We start from the raw sequence: 18,879 nt of genomic DNA, 5'->3' as shown, positions 1-18,879 counted from the left end.
TCATTACGATTCCTTGCACATCTATAAATTTAAGCAAAAATCATTGTCAATCAAATCATTTTGAATCAAAAATCGCTCATAACCGAAAATCGATTCTGAATCGAATTGCAGGCCCAAAAATCGGAATCGAATCGTGAGACATTCAAAGATTCCCGCCCCTAATATAATATATTTATTTTTTCCATGTATTTCAAATTTACCCGGATTTTTGGCGAAATAACAACGGTCGACTACTAGTTAAGTAATTAAACTTGTACCACAGTTTTGGGACAACTAGTCATTGGACCAACAGTCACAAGAGATTATTTTGTCAGCCTGGTGTGGCTCCTGCGTGACTCACATACCAGGCAGTTCAGCAGATACATGTGGAAGGCTTGTGAAATCCAGCCGAATGTTCAGCAACGTGAAACCTTCACCTTGAGTCAAAACAGTCTCGCGGTAACACTGTGCGGCACCCAGTCACACTTCATGCATGTTGCAACACAAATGACTGCCTGTCAAGACGTTATAAATAAAAGACTTGGCTGGACTGCGCGGATGACGGCAATACGTCGCACGAAATAAGGGGCATTTTCAAGTTAGCTATGCGTCTCACCCTCCCCTAACCTCACATTTACAATATACTGTATGTGCATGTGTTACATGTGTTAATGGACAGACAACTGTTTAATTTATGTGTATAGGTGACTTGACAGACAGGTGTTTACATTATCTGCAACTGTTTGTGATTGTATGGGCAGTTTACATTTTGTGCCTGGCCAGGCAGAGACAGATTTGAGTGATGTGATAAACATATTGTGCTCGTATAATACGCTGGCGTCTTTCAGGGAACACGGTATAAAAAACAATGACTTTTTAATAGCTTGTATACAAATGGTTGGGCCTCTGAAGTGACTGGCCACAACACCAAGTGTGAAATTACACAAACATAAATCATTTATCATCAACGAATATCTTTTTTTTTTTTGTATGTCACAGTTGTGTAATTTTATATAATGATGGAGTTTCTCCATCCTTTATTTGGCATTTAACTGAACAAGATTATCAAGACACTTAACTGTAGTAGCCTACTGTTGACAAAAAAGAAGGAAATAATAGATACAAATCTGAATGGCGTTTCTGTTTCTGGTCTCGCTATCAGTTTGCTTTGGCTCAAATGGAGTTATTGAACAATCAGCATGTTTTTATTTTCATGTTATTTCTTCAAAATGAAGTGTTTATTTCTATATAGCATTGTATTCCATTGCTGCTTGAAAAGTGTCCCCTCGGCGCTTGTTGCACTGTTATTATGTTGGGTCCTGGAATTTGGACAAGCGCTACATAAATCAACAGCTCGTCTGGCTATCATTTCTTTCCATTTATAAATACAGATTTGACATCATTTTCATTTTTGACTAAACCCTTAAGCATGGTCTTAGGGTTGGAATAGATTATTTCTATTCACATTCATTTTTTAAGCTGAAACATGAATTCAGTTTGTGAACATTTCAGTTAGCTTTTTTCAAGTCTTTCTGAAAGAAGGACTGTGGTAAGTGAAAAAGAAACATTTGAGAAGAGAAGAAGAAAATTAACTTATGAAGCAGATTAATTTGAAGCAGAAACACTTAAATTCTGTGTTTCAGTGCCAATCTAAAAATAAAAAAATCGCCAGTAACAATATGGATGACTAAGCAACATTGTTGGTTTTGTTCTGTGACGTTTGCTGCTGATATTGGCAGTTTTCTAATGCCTGTTTTTGCTTTCAGCAGGAATTACTGAACATTTTTTTAAGGACTTCCTTGACTGGTTTCGTGCATTTGAGTCTGTCTGTTTGTGCTGTTGGACAAAGAAGCACCAAAGATAAATGTGAACTGCTATGTTTGCTTCTTGTGCTAGCTGAAAGCTATTCAGGTGCTAGCTAGCTAGCAAGCCACTGATTGGCTAGCTGCCATTTGCTTGTCAATTGTGAGCAAAAAAGTAGAGTACTCTGTGTGTATTATGTTTTAGTGGTTGATTTCCTTTTACACTTGCGTGTGACCGTGTTAAATAGAAGAAACTGGTGAGATGCATCAGCAACGCAACATCAACCAAACTCATTTGTAATTTATTATTAATAAAATGTGAATGTCAAATATTAATTTTACACTGGATAAATGCACTAGCATTTTTTAAAAATTGTTTTACAGAAAATTGTCAATTTTTAATTAATTATAAAACTGAATTGCCCTTATGGGACAGTGGGACTATTACAATTACTGTACACTGAATTGGAATAAAAAAGCATCACCATGTGTAAAGTAAAGGATATATCCCAACGAAGATTCAGATGCCATTTTTAAAATAGCTTTCATAAATTCAAAGTTGAAGGTCATTCTAAAGTCTATCAAGACTCAGTAGTTCACAACTCAAGGAAATTGTCACATTACCATCTTTGCGTCCTCCTGTTGCCATTCCCGCTTTTCATAGCAGCGTGGGTCACTGAGGCTCCCCAAGCTGTCCGAGCTTGAGAACTGCGACCAAATGCTATGCGACAACTTTCAACAAGCTGTACGCCTTCGCCATGTCGTCACTCATTTCACATTTCTACTCTCTGGCTCTCTATCCTTCATGTCTCTAACCTCTCTGAGCTCTCTCTTCGAATGGCGGCTGTGTATGCTGGTTGGAAAGTGACCAAACATGAGGAGAGGTGAGAGTGAGAGCAAGCGCGAGAGAGGGAGAGGGCGGGAGAGAGCTTGTAGCCAATCCAAGTACATGTTTTTTTTTCTCACTGGTGCTCTTTTTTCCCCCCACTTATGGTGGGCACACAGAGGCTTGCTAATGTTCGTTCATATTTGACTTACAACGTAAATGTTTAATTAGAATATTTCACAACGTAATTACAATTTAAATTCTTTCAACTTTGTGCAGCCACTTGTTGCCAGGCAATAATAATAATAGTAATAATAATATTTTTACACCAAGCACTCCTACCATAGACTGTTGGTGAACATTTAGTGAACGTTAAGCAAATGTTGAGACATTGAACGAACCCTGACGAGAAGTCAACATAAACTTAAACAAATACACGTTCAGCAATTTACATTTCTATTTAACACAGTAGTTAAATTGATACTTTTACAACTTAGGGGGAACACTGACGCAAAAACAATAAAAAAAATTCTTATCGCTACCATGAAAATTTTTCCACTAATTAAATGGTGAAATAGTCTCAACTAAGATGGAGGTGAGCATGATGAGAATTAAAAAGTAGTGGCATTGCTATTAGGTGACAACGTCATACCAAGCGCAGCTGTTGTGATCCGACGAGAACGTCTCATCTTTGTTGCTGTGAGCAGACTCGACGGAGACAAGTCCGACAAAAAAGAGTGCATGACAGGGCTTCAACCTGCGCACACGTCAAACATGCCTGAGAGCAACTTCAACATTTGAATGTAATAGATTTCTTTCTGAACTGTTTCAGGGTCAGATCGCTTTCTCACCACATTCAAACCGCTATGGATTTAGTATAGAACCAATTTCAGACCGACTGATTTGGCCTTGATTGCTTTGTTTACAATTCTGTTAAAACTGAAGTACAATCAAATGTGTTCCTCCGAGGCTTGGGCCAATTCTGAACGGTCGATGAATAAAAATGTCTCCTTAGAAAAAAAAGAAAAAGAAAGAATAAAATGTCTGCGACGAAAATATTTGTCATAATTAGTTGAGAATAACTGAATATCACAAACTAAAAATAAACAAAGCGTGTGTAGCTGCTTTTAAGTCAATGGATGGAGGATTCACTGGACTGACAAAATTAGGCAAAAATAGCATGACTGGGAATTCAAAGACCTGAGTGAAATCTGTGTATAATGAAGTTCTTAAAAGATGGCGCTAAGGAGGCGAGTCCAGTCAAATGTACTGCGTGTGTACTTATCACATCAATGTAAGATGGGAACGTTGAGAAATGGGACAAGGGCAATAAGACCTTCACTGCGTCCGCATGATACAACAGCTTGTCTCCTCTGGCAAGTATGAACACACACACCAAACGTCACTTTCCATTGTGACCATTGCATATTTGCCATGTCACCCAGACGAGCAGGGTTTAAAATTAGGGTGTCGAAGTAGTGCTAGGGTTCAAAATTAGGGTTTCAAACTAGGGCTAGGGTTTGAAATTAAGGTTTCAAACTAGGGCTAGGGTTTCAAATTAGGGTTATAAACTAGGGCTAGGGTTTGAAATTGGGGTTTCAAACTAGGGTTAGGGTTCCAAATTAGGGTTTCAAACAAGGGCTAGGGTCTCAAACTAGAGTTTCAAACTAGGGCTAGGTTTTCATATTAGGGTTTCAAACTAGAGCTAAGGTTTCAAATGAGTTTTTTAAACTAGGACTAGAATTTCAAATAAGGGTTTCAAACTAGGGTTAGGGTTCCAAATTAGGGTTTCAAACTAGGGCTAAGGTTTCAAATTGGGGTTTCAAAGTGGGGCTAGGGTTCCAAATTAGGGTTTCAAACAAGGGTTAGGGTTTAAAATTAGGGTTTCAAACTAGAGCTAGGGTTTCAATTTAGAGTTTCAAACTAGGGATGGGGTTTCAAATTAGGGTTTCAAACTAGGGCTAAGGTTTCAAATTAGGGTTTCAAAGTGGGGCTAGGGTTTCCAATTAGGGTTTCAAACTAGGGCTAGGGTCTCAAATTAGGGTTTCAAACTAGGGCTTCATTTTAGGGTTTCAAACTAGGGCTAGGGTTTCATATTAGGGTTTAAAACTAGGGCTAAGGTTTCAAATTAGGGTTTCAAACTAGGGCTAGGGTTTCAAATTAGGGTTTCAAACTAAGGCTAGGATTTCAAATTAGGGTTTCAATCTAGGGCTAGGGTTTCATATAAGGGCTTAAAACTAGGGTTAGGGTTTCATATTAGGGTTTAAAAATTAGGGTTAGGGTTTCAAATTAGGGTTTCAAAGTGGGGCTAGGGTTTCAAATTAGGATTTAAAACTAAAGCTAGGGTTCCAAATTAGGTTTTCAAACTAGAGCTAGGGTTTCATATTAGGGTTTCAAACTAGGGCTAGGGTTTGAAATTATGGTTTCAAACTAGGGCTAAGGTTTCAAATTAGGGTTTCAAACTAGGGTTAGGGTTTCAAATTAGGGTTTTAAACTAGGGTTACAAATTAGGGTTACAAACTAGGGCTAGGGTTTCATATTAGGGTTTCAAACTAGGGCTAGGGTTTCAAATTAGGGTTTTGAAGTAGTGCTAGGGTTCAAAATTAGGGTTTTAAATTAGAGTTTCAAACTAGGGCTAGGGTCTCAAATTAGGGTTTGTAACTAGGGTAAGGGTTTCAAATTAGGGTTTCAAACTAGGGATAGGGTTTCAAATTAGGGTTTCAAACTAGGGCTAGGGTTTCAAATTAGGGTTTCAAACTAGGGCTATAGTTTCAAATTAGGGTTTCATACTAGGGCTAGAGTATCAAATTAGGGTTTAAAATTGGGGCTAGGGTTTCAAATTAGGGTTTCAAACTAGGGCTAGGGTTTCATATTAGGTTTTAAAACTAGGGCTAGGGTTTAAAATTAGGGTTTAAAACTAGGGCTAGGGTTTTAAATTAGGGGTTTAAACTAGGGCTAGGGTTTCAAATTAGGGTTTTAAACTAGGACTAGGGTTTCAAATAAGGGTTTCAAACTAGGGCTAGGGTTTCATATTAGAGTTTCAAACTAGGGCTAGGATTTCAAATTAGGGTTTCAAACTAGCGCTAGGGTTTCATATTAAGGTTTCAAACTAGGGCTAGGGTTTCTTATTAAGGTTTAAAACTAGGGCTAGGGTTTCATATTAGGGTTTAAAACTAGGGCTAGGGTTTCTTATTAAGGTTTAAAACTAGGGCTAGGGTTTGAAATTAGGGTTTCAAAGTGGGGCTAGGGTTTGAAATTAGGGTTTCAAAGTGGGGCTAGGGTTTGAAATTAGGGTTTCAAAGTGGGGCTAGGGTTTCTTATTTGTGTTTAAAACTAGGGCTAGGGTTTAAAACTAGGGCTAGGGTTTCTTATTTGTGTTTAAAACTAGGGCTAGGGTTTAAAACTAGGGCTAGGGTTTCAAATTAGGCTTTCAAAGTGGGGCTAGGGTTTCAAATTAGGGTTTCAAAGTGGGGCTAGGGTTTGAAATTAGGGTTTAAAACTAGGGCTAGGGTTCCAAATTAGGATTTCAAACTAGGGTAAGGGTTTGAAATTAGGGTTTCAAACTAGGGCTAGGGTTTCAAATTAGGGTTTCAAACTAGGGCTAGGGTTTCAAATTTGGGTTTCAAACTAGATCTAAGGTTTCAAATTAGGGTTTCAAAGTGTGGCTAGGGTTTTGAATTAGGGTTTCAAACTAGGGCTAGGGTTTCAAATTAGGGTTTCAAACTAGGGCGAAGGTTTCAAATTGGGGTTTCAAACAAGGGCTAGGGTTTCAAATTAGGGTTTAAAACTAGGGCTAAGGTTTCAAATTGGGGTTTCAAACTAGGGCTAGGGTTTCAAATTAGGGTTTCAAACTAGGGCTAGGGTTTCATATTAGGTTTTAAAACTAGGGCTAGGGTTTCAAATTAGGGTTTCAAAGTGAGGCTAGGGTTTCATATTAGGGTTTCAATTTAGGGCTTGGGCTTCATATTAGGGTTTCAAACTAGCGCTAGGGTTTCAAATTAGGGTTTCAAACTAGGGCTAGAGTTTCAAATTAGGTTTAAAACTAGGGCTAGGGTTTCTTATTAGGGTTTAAAACTAGGGCTAGGGTTTCAAATAAGGGTTTCAAACTAGGGCTAGGGTTTCAAATGAGGGTTTCAAACTAAAGCTAGGGTTTCAAATTAGGGTTTCAAACTAGGGCTAGGATTTCATATAAGGTTTTAAAGCTAGGGCTAGGGTTTCAAATTAGGGCTAGGGTTTCAAATTAGGGTTTTAAACTAGGGTTAGGGTTCCAAATTAGGGTTTCAAACTAGGGTAAGGATTTAAAATGAGGGTTTGAAACTAGGGATAGGGTTTCAAATTAGGGTTTCAAATTAGGGCTCGAGTTTCAAATTAGGGTTTCATACTAGGGCTAGAGTCTCAAATTAGGGTTTCAAACTAGGGCTAGGGTTTCATATTAGGTTTTAAAACTAGGGGTAGGATTTCATATAAGGTTTTAAAGCTAGGGCTAGGGTTTCAAATTAGGGCTAGGGTTTCAAATTAGGGTTTTAAACTAGGGTTAGGGTTCCAAATTAGGGTTTCAAACTAGGGTAAGGATTTAAAATGAGGGTTTGAAACTAGGGATAGGGTTTCAAATTAGGGTTTCAAACTAGGGCTCGAGTTTCAAATTAGGGTTTCATACTAGGGCTAGAGTCTCAAATTAGGGTTTCAAACTAGGGCTAGGGTTTCACATTAGGTTTTAAAACTAGGGCTATGGTTTCAAATTAGGGTTTAAAACTAGGGCTAGGGTTTCAAATTAGGGGTTTAAACTAGGGCTAGGGTTTCAAATTAGGGTTTTAAACTAGGACTAGGGTTTCAAATAAGGGTTTCAAACTAGGGCTAGGGTTTCATATTAGAGTTTCAAACTAGGGCTAGGATTTCAAATTAGGGTTTCAAACTAGCGCTAGGGTTTCATATTAAGGTTTCAAACTAGGGCTAGGGTTTCTTATTAAGGTTTAAAACTAGGGCTAGGGTTTCATATTAGGGTTTAAAACTAGGGCTAGGGTTTCTTATTAAGGTTTAAAACTAGGGCTAGGGTTTGAAATTAGGGTTTCAAAGTGGGGCTAGGGTTTGAAATTAGGGTTTCAAAGTGGGGCTAGGGTTTGAAATTAGGGTTTCAAAGTGGGGCTAGGGTTTCTTATTTGTGTTTAAAACTAGGGCTAGGGTTTAAAACTAGGGCTAGGGTTTCTTATTTGTGTTTAAAACTAGGGCTAGGGTTTAAAACTAGGGCTAGGGTTTCAAATTAGGCTTTCAAAGTGGGGCTAGGGTTTCAAATTAGGGTTTCAAAGTGGGGCTAGGGTTTGAAATTAGGGTTTAAAACTAGGGCTAGGGTTCCAAATTAGGATTTCAAACTAGGGTAAGGGTTTGAAATTAGGGTTTCAAACTAGGGCTAGGGTTTCAAATTAGGGTTTCAAACTAGGGCTAGGGTTTCAAATTTGGGTTTCAAACTAGATCTAAGGTTTCAAATTAGGGTTTCAAAGTGTGGCTAGGGTTTTGAATTAGGGTTTCAAACTAGGGCTAGGGTTTGAAATTAGGGTTTAAAACTAGGGCTAGGGTTCCAAATTAGGATTTCAAACTAGGGTAAGGGTTTGAAATTAGGGTTTCAAACTAGGGCTAGGGTTTCAAATTAGGGTTTCAAACAAGGGCTAGGGTTTCAAATTAGGGTTTAAAACTAGGGCTAAGGTTTCAAATTGGGGTTTCAAACTAGGGCTAGGGTTTCAAATTAGGGTTTCAAACTAGGGCTAGGGTTTCATATTAGGTTTTAAAACTAGGGCTAGGGTTTCAAATTAGGGTTTCAAAGTGAGGCTAGGGTTTCATATTAGGGTTTCAATTTAGGGCTTGGGCTTCATATTAGGGTTTCAAACTAGCGCTAGGGTTTCAAATTAGGGTTTCAAACTAGGGCTAGAGTTTCAAATTAGGTTTAAAACTAGGGCTAGGCTTTCTTATTAGGGTTTAAAACTAGGGCTAGGGTTTCAAATAAGGGTTTCAAACTAGGGCTAGGGTTTCAAATGAGGGTTTCAAACTAAAGCTAGGGTTTCAAATTAGGGTTTCAAACTAGGGCTAGGATTTCATATAAGGTTTTAAAGCTAGGGCTAGGGTTTCAAATTAGGGTTTTAAACTAGGGTTAGGGTTCCAAATTAGGGTTTCAAACTAGGGTAAGGATTTAAAATGAGGGTTTGAAACTAGGGATAGGGTTTCAAATTAGGGTTTCAAATTAGGGCTCGAGTTTCAAATTAGGGTTTCATACTAGGGCTAGAGTCTCAAATTAGGGTTTCAAACTAGGGCTAGGGTTTCATATTAGGTTTTAAAACTAGGGGTAGGATTTCATATAAGGTTTTAAAGCTAGGGCTAGGGTTTCAAATTAGGGCTAGGGTTTCAAATTAGGGTTTTAAACTAGGGTTAGGGTTCCAAATTAGGGTTTCAAACTAGGGTAAGGATTTAAAATGAGGGTTTGAAACTAGGGATAGGGTTTCAAATTAGGGTTTCAAACTAGGGCTCGAGTTTCAAATTAGGGTTTCATACTAGGGCTAGAGTCTCAAATTAGGGTTTCAAACTAGGGCTAGGGTTTCACATTAGGTTTTAAAACTAGGGCTATGGTTTCAAATTAGGGTTTAAAACTAGGGCTAGGGTTTCAAATTAGGGGTTTAAACTAGGGCTAGGGTTTCAAATTAGGGTTTTAAACTAGGACTAGGGTTTCAAATAAGGGTTTCAAACTAGGGCTAGGGTTTCATATTAGAGTTTCAAACTAGGGCTAGGATTTCAAATTAGGGTTTCAAACTAGCGCTAGGGTTTCATATTAAGGTTTCAAACTAGGGCTAGGGTTTCTTATTAAGGTTTAAAACTAGGGCTAGGGTTTCAAACTAGGGCTAGGGTTTCATATTAGGGTTTAAAACTAGGGCTAGGGTTTCTTATTAAGGTTTAAAACTAGGGCTAGGGTTTGAAATTAGGGTTTCAAAGTGGGGCTAGGGTTTGAAATTAGGGTTTCAAAGTGGGGCTAGGGTTTCAAATTAGGGTTTCAAACTAGGGCTAGGGTTTCTTATTTGGGTTTAAAACTAGGGCTAGGGTTTAAAACTAGGGCTAGGGTTTCAAATTAGGCTTTCAAAGTGGGGCTAGGGTTTCAAATTCGGGTTTCAAAGTGGGGCTAGGGTTTCAAATTAGGGTTTCAAACTAGGGCTAGGGTTTCATATTAGGTTTAAAACTAGGGCTAGAGTTTCTTATTAGGGTTTAAAACTAGGGCTAGGGTTTCAAATTCGGGTTTCAAAGTGGGGCTAGGGTTTCAAATTAGGGTTTAAAACTAGGGCTAGGGTTCCAAATTAGGGTTTCAAACTAGGGCTAGGGTTTCATATTAGGTTTAAAACTAGGGCTAGAGTTTCTTATTAGGGTTTCAAACTAGGGCTAGGGTTTCAAATTAGGGTTTCAAACTAGGGCTAGGGTTTCAAATTAGGGTTTCAAACAAGGGCTACGGTTTCAAATTGGGGTTTCAAACAAGGGCTACGGTTTCAAATTAGGGTTTAAAACTAGGGCTAAGGTTTCAAACTAGGGCTAGGGTTTCAAATTAGGGTTTCAAACTAGGGCTAGGGTTTCATATTAGGTTTTAAAACTAGGGCTAGGGTTTCAAATTAGGGTTTCAAAGTGAGGCTAGGGTTTCATATTAGGGTTTCAATTTAGGGCTTGGGCTTCATATTAGGGTTTCAAACTAGCGCTAGGGTTTCAAATTAGGGTTTCAAACTAGGACTAGAGTTTCAAATTAGGTTTAAAACTAGGGCTAGGGTTTCTTATTAGGGTTTAAAACTAGGGCTAGGGTTTCAAATAAGGGTTTCAAACTAGGGCTAGGGTTTCAAATGAGGGTTTCAAACTAAAGCTAGGGTTTCAAATTAGGGTTTCAAACTAAGGCTAGGATTTCATATAAGGTTTTAAAACTAGGGCTAGGGTTTCAAATTAGAGCTAGGGTTTCAAATTAGGGTTTTAAACTAGGGTTAGGGTTCCAAATTAGGGTTTCAAACTAGGGTAAGGATTTAAAATGAGGGTTTGAAACTAGGGATAGGGTTTCAAATGAGGGTTTCAAACTAGGGCTGGAGTTTCAAATTAGGGTTTCATACTAGGGCTAGAGTCTCAAATTAGGGTTTCAAACTAGGGCTAGGGTTTCATATTAGAGTTTAAAACTAGGGGTAGGATTTCATATAAGGTTTTAAAGCTAGGGCTAGGGTTTCAAATTAGGGCTAGGGTTTCAAATTAGGGTTTTAAACTAGGGTTAGGGTTCCAAATTAGGGTTTCAAACTAGGGTAAGGATTTAAAATGAGGGTTTGAAACTAGGGATAGGGTTTCAAATTAGGGTTTCAAACTAGGGCTCGAGTTTCAAATTAGGGTTTCATACTAGGGCTAGAGTCTCAAATTAGGGTTTCAAACTAGGGCTAGGGTTTCACATTAGGTTTTAAAACTAGGGCTATGGTTTCAAATTAGGGTTTAAAACTAGGGCTAGGGTTTCAAATTAGGGGTTTAAACTAGGGCTAGGGTTTCAAATTAGGGTTTTAAACTAGGACTAGGGTTTCAAATAAGGGTTTCAAACTAGGGCTAGGGTTTCATATTAGAGTTTCAAACTAGGGCTAGGATTTCAAATTAGGGTTTCAAACTAGCGCTAGGGTTTCATATTAAGGTTTCAAACTAGGGCTAGGGTTTCTTATTAAGGTTTAAAACTAGGGCTAGGGTTTCAAACTAGGGCTAGGGTTTCATATTAGGGTTTAAAACTAGGGCTAGGGTTTCTTATTAAGGTTTAAAACTAGGGCTAGGGTTTGAAATTAGGGTTTCAAAGTGGGGCTAGGGTTTGAAATTAGGGTTTCAAAGTGGGGCTAGGGTTTCAAATTAGGGTTTCAAACTAGGGCTAGGGTTTCTTATTTGGGTTTAAAACTAGGGCTAGGGTTTCAAATTAGGGTTTCAAACTAGGGCTAGGGTTTCTTATTTGGGTTTAAAACTAGGGCTAGGGTTTAAAACTAGGGCTAGGGTTTCAAATTAGGCTTTCAAAGTGGGGCTAGGGTTTCAAATTCGGGTTTCAAAGTGGGGCTAGGGTTTCAAATTAGGGTTTCAAACTAGGGCTAGGGTTTCATATTAGGTTTAAAACTAGGGCTAGAGTTTCTTATTAGGGTTTAAAACTAGGGCTAGGGTTTCAAATTCGGGTTTCAAAGTGGGGCTAGGGTTTCATATTAGAGTTTAAAACTAGGGCTAGGGTTTCAAACTAAAATTAGTGCGTTCATTTTGAGTTAATTTAAGGTTTTTTTAATGCCACAAAAAAATTTAACGCACAATTAATGACCGCCCCTTGTTTGGAAAGCCTGTACTGGGGGAATTCCAGTCGCAACGCAGCAGGCACTGCCACGTCAAAATTTTGCAGTAATACATTTAATAATAATGCATGTATTTGTTGAGATTGGGGCCAAGTTGTATTTTACAATTTTAAAAATGTACAGAATTTCACAAGTGACTTCATGTTAAAGATTAGATAGCTCTTAATATGAAAAGAAAAATGCACTGAGCTGTCACCAACATCTTACAAATACAATTATGCCATCTAGTGGTAGAAAAATGACATCAACACAAATCAATATCACACATTTACAGTAAAGTATTTTTATTAATTTTTTTACGAAATTGTATCAAAAAACGCAGTAATATTTTTTATTAGTTTAAGATTTTTTTCCACTTTTATGCAAGAGAACGAAAATGTGTACATTTAAAAATTGTACATTTACAACAGATATAAGATTTGCGATTAATCATGAGTTAACTAGTGTTAACTAGTCATGCGATTAATTACATTACATTATAAATTTGAATCGCCTAACACACCTAGTTATCACTACTGGTTACATCTTTAATAAAAAAAATGCAAATAAAAAATAAAATAAAAGAACATCCGCGACACTTGTTCCAAATCGACCAGCTTCAACATGAGAATGTAGGATGCACATCGTTTATATACTGTACAAAAAAAGCAAGACGTAGAAGTATGACCACAGTGTCACCGTACACGTCGACCCTGAAGTTTACCTTCAATCATCAGACAGAGTACTTCAAGCTTCTTAGCTAATTTCAAAATCATGTCCTAATCCTAATAGCTGTTACGGTTCAGGAAGTATGAGCGGCAGCAGCGTGTGTGATCATATTAGCCATGGCCTGTCATCTTTGTGTCTTCTTCATCTTCACTCAGATGTTGAGATGAATTACAAGCAGACATTAAAACAAACCTGCCACTCTTCACACAACACTGACTTTATGTATGATAATAATGTACTGTGTCAGAATACGCTACGTCGTGACCTTAATGGAGCAGAGTGCTTAGAAACGGCTAATCCCAGCCAATGATGGAACTAACGCACCTCAGGCCAGGGCAGTCTATTTTTAACTCCAAACATCCTCAGAACTTCAAGCTTGCATCTTCAAGCTCTGACTTAGCAGCTCGCACCTCATTAGCATTCTGTACGACACTTAGCATAGCTGCAGATAAATCTCCCCCAGCAAGCAAGCCCGGGGTCAACGCGAGGCTACGCAGGAAGTGCTTGGAGTGAAACAGTTGGAGGGCCAAATGATTTTTTGTGCTTTTTAAATCAAATGGCATTCCACATCGAGTTTTTTATCCTCCTTTGATATAGGATGATAGTTTCTTAAGTCAGAATATTGATAACCTTTTCAACATTGTGCTACCAAATATACAGCGTATACACATTTACTGTCTATAGAGTGTGTGTGAGAAGGTCTATATTCTACTGAGCAGAGTTTCTTTGAATCCATTACAAACAATCCATTCCAAAAAAGGGATATACCGTTTATCGGCCGGGCCAATTATATCGGTGCCAATATTTTGGGTTTTCATCAGGATTCGTAAGAGGTTCAGTTTTTACTTGTTGCAAAGAAATTCTGAACATGTTCAGACATTTTTTTTACTGTCTGTAAAGATCTTTTGAAACCCTGACGAAAATCCCAAATTCTCTACATTCGCATGCATTTGTCGCTCAGTGAGATACAGGTAACTCTTCATTTATGCAGTTATTTAAATTTCCACTTTACTTCATAAAAAATGATGCTGACACTGGGGACTACCTACACTTTTTTTGAAATTAAGAAATTATGTTGAAATTTTTGAAAACTATTTACAATAAAAAACTTTCGGGCGCTCTTGCTTAGTTTTTAAACTTAGCTTAACACATTTTTGTTGTAAGTTTTAAACAAACCTATCTATTCTTTATATGTTTATTATAGGCAAAGAGATACAACGGGCAGCTGCAAAAGGCAGCTGCTGCTGACCTTTTAATAAAAAAAAAAAGTGTCTTTACTTATTTATTTTTGGCGCCAATATTTTCTCTTTTACTGCAAATGACTATCGGCTTGCAACATCGGTTATCGGCCTCCGTGACTACTAATAATCAGTATCGGTATTGGCCCTGAAAAAAATCGGTCTATCACTACAAAAATACAGCAAAAAAGAGAAATAATGTTATCCAATTATTTATTTATGTGTGTTTTACTTTTTCATTCAGCATAATGTTCTTTTTGTTTACTCCTTTGTCTTCTGAAGCTGTGTTTAAATGTGGTCTATGAATAAACTTGTACTAAATTAATAAGTAAGTGTTACTGTTTTGAAATAAGGATTATTTAGCATATAGTGAATGTCATAAATTTGAATGTTTTTAGTGGGGGTACATGGTTTATTGAAAAGGTTTTTCATGTCAACACTTAGTGTAACTATAATAAATCTTCATTTAAAAGCTTTGGTACCGGTATGTTCATGCAGGATCCTATTTGTGCACTCTTCTGCACCGTCAATTTAAAATAAAATGATGTCCTTCAAAAATCTAAACTTTTTGGGGATGCTAGATGGTAAGAGATTATGTCTTGCTTCATACAGCATTTGCACAGTTTTTTTTTTTTTTTTAAATAGTAGACATTCTAAATGAATAGCGTCATGAACAAATGTTTAATCAGCAGTATTATTACTTGGACACGTAGTAAAAATCCATCACAGTGAAAATAACAGTGGCCCAATGAGCTGAGCTCACTTGAGAAACTTACGAGAGAAGCATCATTGCAGCGACAAATCTTATATGATTGTATGGAGTCCACAAAACAAGCTTAAAACAGCTACTTAGCCATGCAAACTGCATAACTAAAGACCACAAAAAAAACAATTTAACCACGGGGCCTAAAGGACAGAATGATGGGAAAAAAGACCCGATTTCCACAGCGTTCGGCTTGAACTTAAAATACTTACAGTAGTTCAGCGCTGTCTCTTCATGTGTGTGTAGATATATAATCAAGTGGTCAGCAGACCATAAAAAAAGACTTTCCTGGTGCAGTTCATGTGCGTGTCCTCGTTTGTTTTTTCTCACACCACATATGAGGCTGCAATCCAAGCAGCAGCCACTGGCAGTACAATGCGGCACCTCTCCAAACCACGCCACTGTACGTCCTCTACGAGTAAAACACAAAATGTGTGTATTTTTAAACTAAAGGCTTCAAGTCTTCAGGTGGGGCATGCTTTGGGGTGGGCTGTGCGGTGCACTCGAACCCTCAGCTGTGTTGGACGCGCCTCTTCATGAGGCGCATGCATATATGGAGTTACTTTGGGACACACCCCTCAATTACGTGGAACTTGTAAAGTTGAACGCAAGGCGTTCCAGGACATGGGTCAATTTCAGGCTTGATCAAATTTCAAACAATTTTTTTTCCCATTGGAAAATATGGAAACAGAAATGATCTGTTCCAGGGTTAAACGGGCTTAAAATTGTAGAGGCAGTGTTTGAAGTAGCATTTAACAATCTTAAGTGTCATTCAAGTGTAAAAATATGTTAACCGATGTTAATATCAAAATGTTAAAACACTCTCACTCTTCACTTTAATGGCCAATGACAATTTTTGGAATAAAGGAATGGATTTTTTTTTTTTAACAATCTGATTCATCGATTAATCAACAAAACAATCAACAGATTATTCGATAAATAAAATAATTGTTACTTGCAGCCCTACTTCACATAACTTGTGGTCCTTTACATAACTTCTCCTTCCCAGCTCACATTGTTCACTTAACACCCCTGTTGATGTTGCTTTGGGATGTTGCATGCAACTCACAAAAAGCCAAAGAAAAAGCAGATATTAGCAAAATAGGAATTTCTTTGCTGATACATTATATTAGTGAACTGTACTATAAATACTGTAAAACCCATGACACAGAAAGTAGGGATGCACGATAAAATCGGTGGCCGATAATTATCGGCAATTATCAACCAATTTGACGTCATACAGATAAACCAGATAATAAAAAAATCCGCCGATAACAATAGACATGCCACGTTGGTCCATGTGTTGTGGTTGTGCCCAACTCCACAACCCCTCCCCGCTCATATGGTGGTGTTGCATATTTGTGACGTCATCATGCACACGACCTTGTGTTCACGGAAGATGCATCACGGCGACATGGCAGTCGCCAGTGGGGGCTTTCTTTTCTGTGTTGAATATTTAAAACAGGACATGGGTCAATTTCAATTTGATCAAGCCTGAAATGGACACCCAACTGACGCTGTGATACCTTGTGACCCTGCAAAAATGGTAGAAACATCATCCTGACAAATAAACTTCAATTATGAGGACACTGTAATTACACTGATTTATCGGCCAGCCCTAACCGCTACTATTATTGTTTTTAACATCCCAATGGGAATAGTTTAAAAATATATAAATAAACAGTAGTTACTTAAAAAATTGCCTGCACGGTAAAAAAAAAGAAAAGAAAAAGTAGCAGGAATCCAGTCAAATCCGTGTGAAACTGTGAAGCTTCAAATTGCTGTCATACAGCCTGTATGAGATGAACAATGCTGGTGGTCTGCTCTAAAAAAACAAAATAAAAAAATAAAGTCAAGGAAAGACACTTTCCCATGCACTGAGCTGTCTAGACCAGAATAAGAACACACACACACACACACACACACTCACACACACATATATATATATATATATATATATATATAGAAAATCATAGTTTAAAAGTAATATTTAAACAACAAAAATACAGTACACCACCCCCCCCCCCCCATTTGATTGAAAATGGTTTGATCCCCCTCTTGACCCCCCACCCCCTCCTCTGCTTACAAGCATAGTCCAAACACAACATTTTCTGTGGACCTTGAAAGATCACTCAAAATGCTTAAATCGGCTGGCAGTGGGGACAACCCGTTTCTTAAAACGTCTGGCAGTGAAAGAGTTAATGCGTATGATGAAGAGCTGTTGTATCAAAAATAAATTAGGGTTGTGATATGTTTATATTTGAAGTCATTTTCTCCTTTGCATAACTTTTATGAAGTCATTTTCTCCTTTGCATAACTTTTATTAGATTTGGTTTACTTACTGACTTCCCATGTAATTTTTGGAGCGGGAAGTAACCCCAAACCACGACAATCTACCTATCACATAAACCCCCCACCCCCCACCCCTCCATATCGCCTCTGCCTTACCCTAACCTCAACCATAACCCTCAAACCTAAACTCTTAAACCAAGTATTCACAATCAAAAAGAGGTCTGAACTTGTGGGGACCACCAAAATGTCCCCACAAGTTCAAGTCGATCCCCACAATGGTAGTTAAACCTGGCAAAACATGAGCGTATGGGCCCCACAATGTAGCAAAGACAAAAGCACACACACACACACACACACACACACACACACCACGCACGCATGCACACGATTATTTTGAATCAATCAGATTTAGGCATTGCACTAACAACTCAGATCACCTTAAGTGGTCAACATTAACAGTATTTAAAAAAAACTAAAAAACAACCGTATTTTTTTTATTTTTTTTGCATTATGTGATAATTGGGCCATTCCCTACCAGATCTAGGGTGAAAAGGGGTGTTCTTTGTCTTACACATTCCAATTCATGCTTTTATATTAAAATGGCATTATCATCACAGCATAAACAATGACTTTTGCCGTGAGACTTTAAGTTCATCCATGAGGTCAGCGGGTCGGGGCAAAAAAAATGATCATCAAACAGCAACCTCTGGTGCTCATTTGAGAACCATGCCCACAGTTTTATGGGAACCCATGATTATTATCATTAAGGTCAAACTACAGGAAATAAGTGATGTTAATTTCATTTTCTTATGGTAAGTGTTGCTATGTACATTTCACCCACTTTAATTTCCATCTCTCCATTCTTTAGCTACTAAATTCCTGATCTTTAAATTGATTTATCTTCACCAAATATTTCCACAATCTGTATATCGTTTAAAATAAATTTTAATGCCCTTTCAGAACATTTATATAATAAGTTTGGAAGAGAACCTGGAAGCAACTAAATCATATTATTTGCCGATTCAAGTGGTTGATGCCAACATTTTGTCTCATATAAAAACACCAAAATGCTGGTGGACCATAATTAGGGTAGCATTAGCTTCAGTGCTAACATTACTCTTTAACTCTTTCACTGCCAGACGTTTTCAGAAACGGGTTGTTCCCAGTGCCAGCCGATTTAAGCATTTTGACTGATCTTTCAAGGTCCACAGAAAATGTTGTGTTTGGACTATGGAAACACACATACTACCAAATGAAAGATTGGACTCTCATCTTTCATCAGAAAAAAAAGTTTGTTTCTACCTTATTCCGTTCTTCAGTAATCAACAATAGAAAATGGTTAGTTTCACCAAAATTCTCTGTTTTGAAACAAAAAACGGAGAAAAAGAGCTTTTTGTGAAACAATGTTATTTCATGCACTCTAGTGAATTCTACACTTCTTTTTGTCCATGAATGATGCCACAAACACCTAAATAGTGCTTTACTTCTGTAAAACGCTTTCACCAACAATGAAAAAGTGTTTTTTGATTGCAAAATACGTTTATTTCCATTCAACAGTGTAACAATTTGACAAAACAATTTCGCAAACTATTTACAAATGTGTGCAACTGTGGTACTACTTACAATTATGTGGATGTTTCAAATACAGTTTTTCTTTTTGTAACGCTCTCCTGCGTGCAAGGAGACGCCGCTGGACTCGCACAACAGTTTACTTTCACTTTGTCCGTTTCGCGTGCAAACGTTACACTTTCTTGACCGCCTTTTTTTCCGGGGAATAAATAGCAAGTAGCAGACTGTACACACTCCTCCGATGAATATGCATTGGACTCGGGGCACTCTCCGTCGTCCGATCGAACGTCCGCCTGTGCGTGCTCGGTTGTGCTGCGCGTTTATGACGCCGTCATAGCCGCCGCGTCAG

General features: G+C 37.9%; 1 protein-coding gene across 4 annotated transcripts in view; it reads right to left on the bottom strand.

Annotated features, from left to right (window-relative positions):
- LOC144059128 (puratrophin-1-like) overlaps nucleotides 1-18,879 on the bottom strand; it is a 45,689-nt gene that overhangs the window by 24,140 nt on the left and 2,670 nt on the right. For 2 of the 4 annotated variants that reach the window (XM_077578027.1, XM_077578059.1), the window contains exon 1: nucleotides 2,406-2,620. The exons of the other annotated variants lie outside the window; for them this stretch is intronic. The gene's annotated coding sequence lies outside the window, so the exon portion shown is untranslated. Of the gene's footprint in view, nucleotides 1-2,405; nucleotides 2,621-18,879 lie in introns of those variants that run through there. 4 annotated transcript variants of the gene reach the window in all.

This window comes from Vanacampus margaritifer, chromosome 1, assembly GCF_051991255.1.
Source record: "Vanacampus margaritifer isolate UIUO_Vmar chromosome 1, RoL_Vmar_1.0, whole genome shotgun sequence".
NCBI classification, from domain to species: Eukaryota; Metazoa; Chordata; class Actinopteri; order Syngnathiformes; family Syngnathidae; genus Vanacampus; species Vanacampus margaritifer.
Note: the sequence above shows the minus strand (reverse complement) of the source record. Positions and strands in the feature narration are given on the sequence as shown.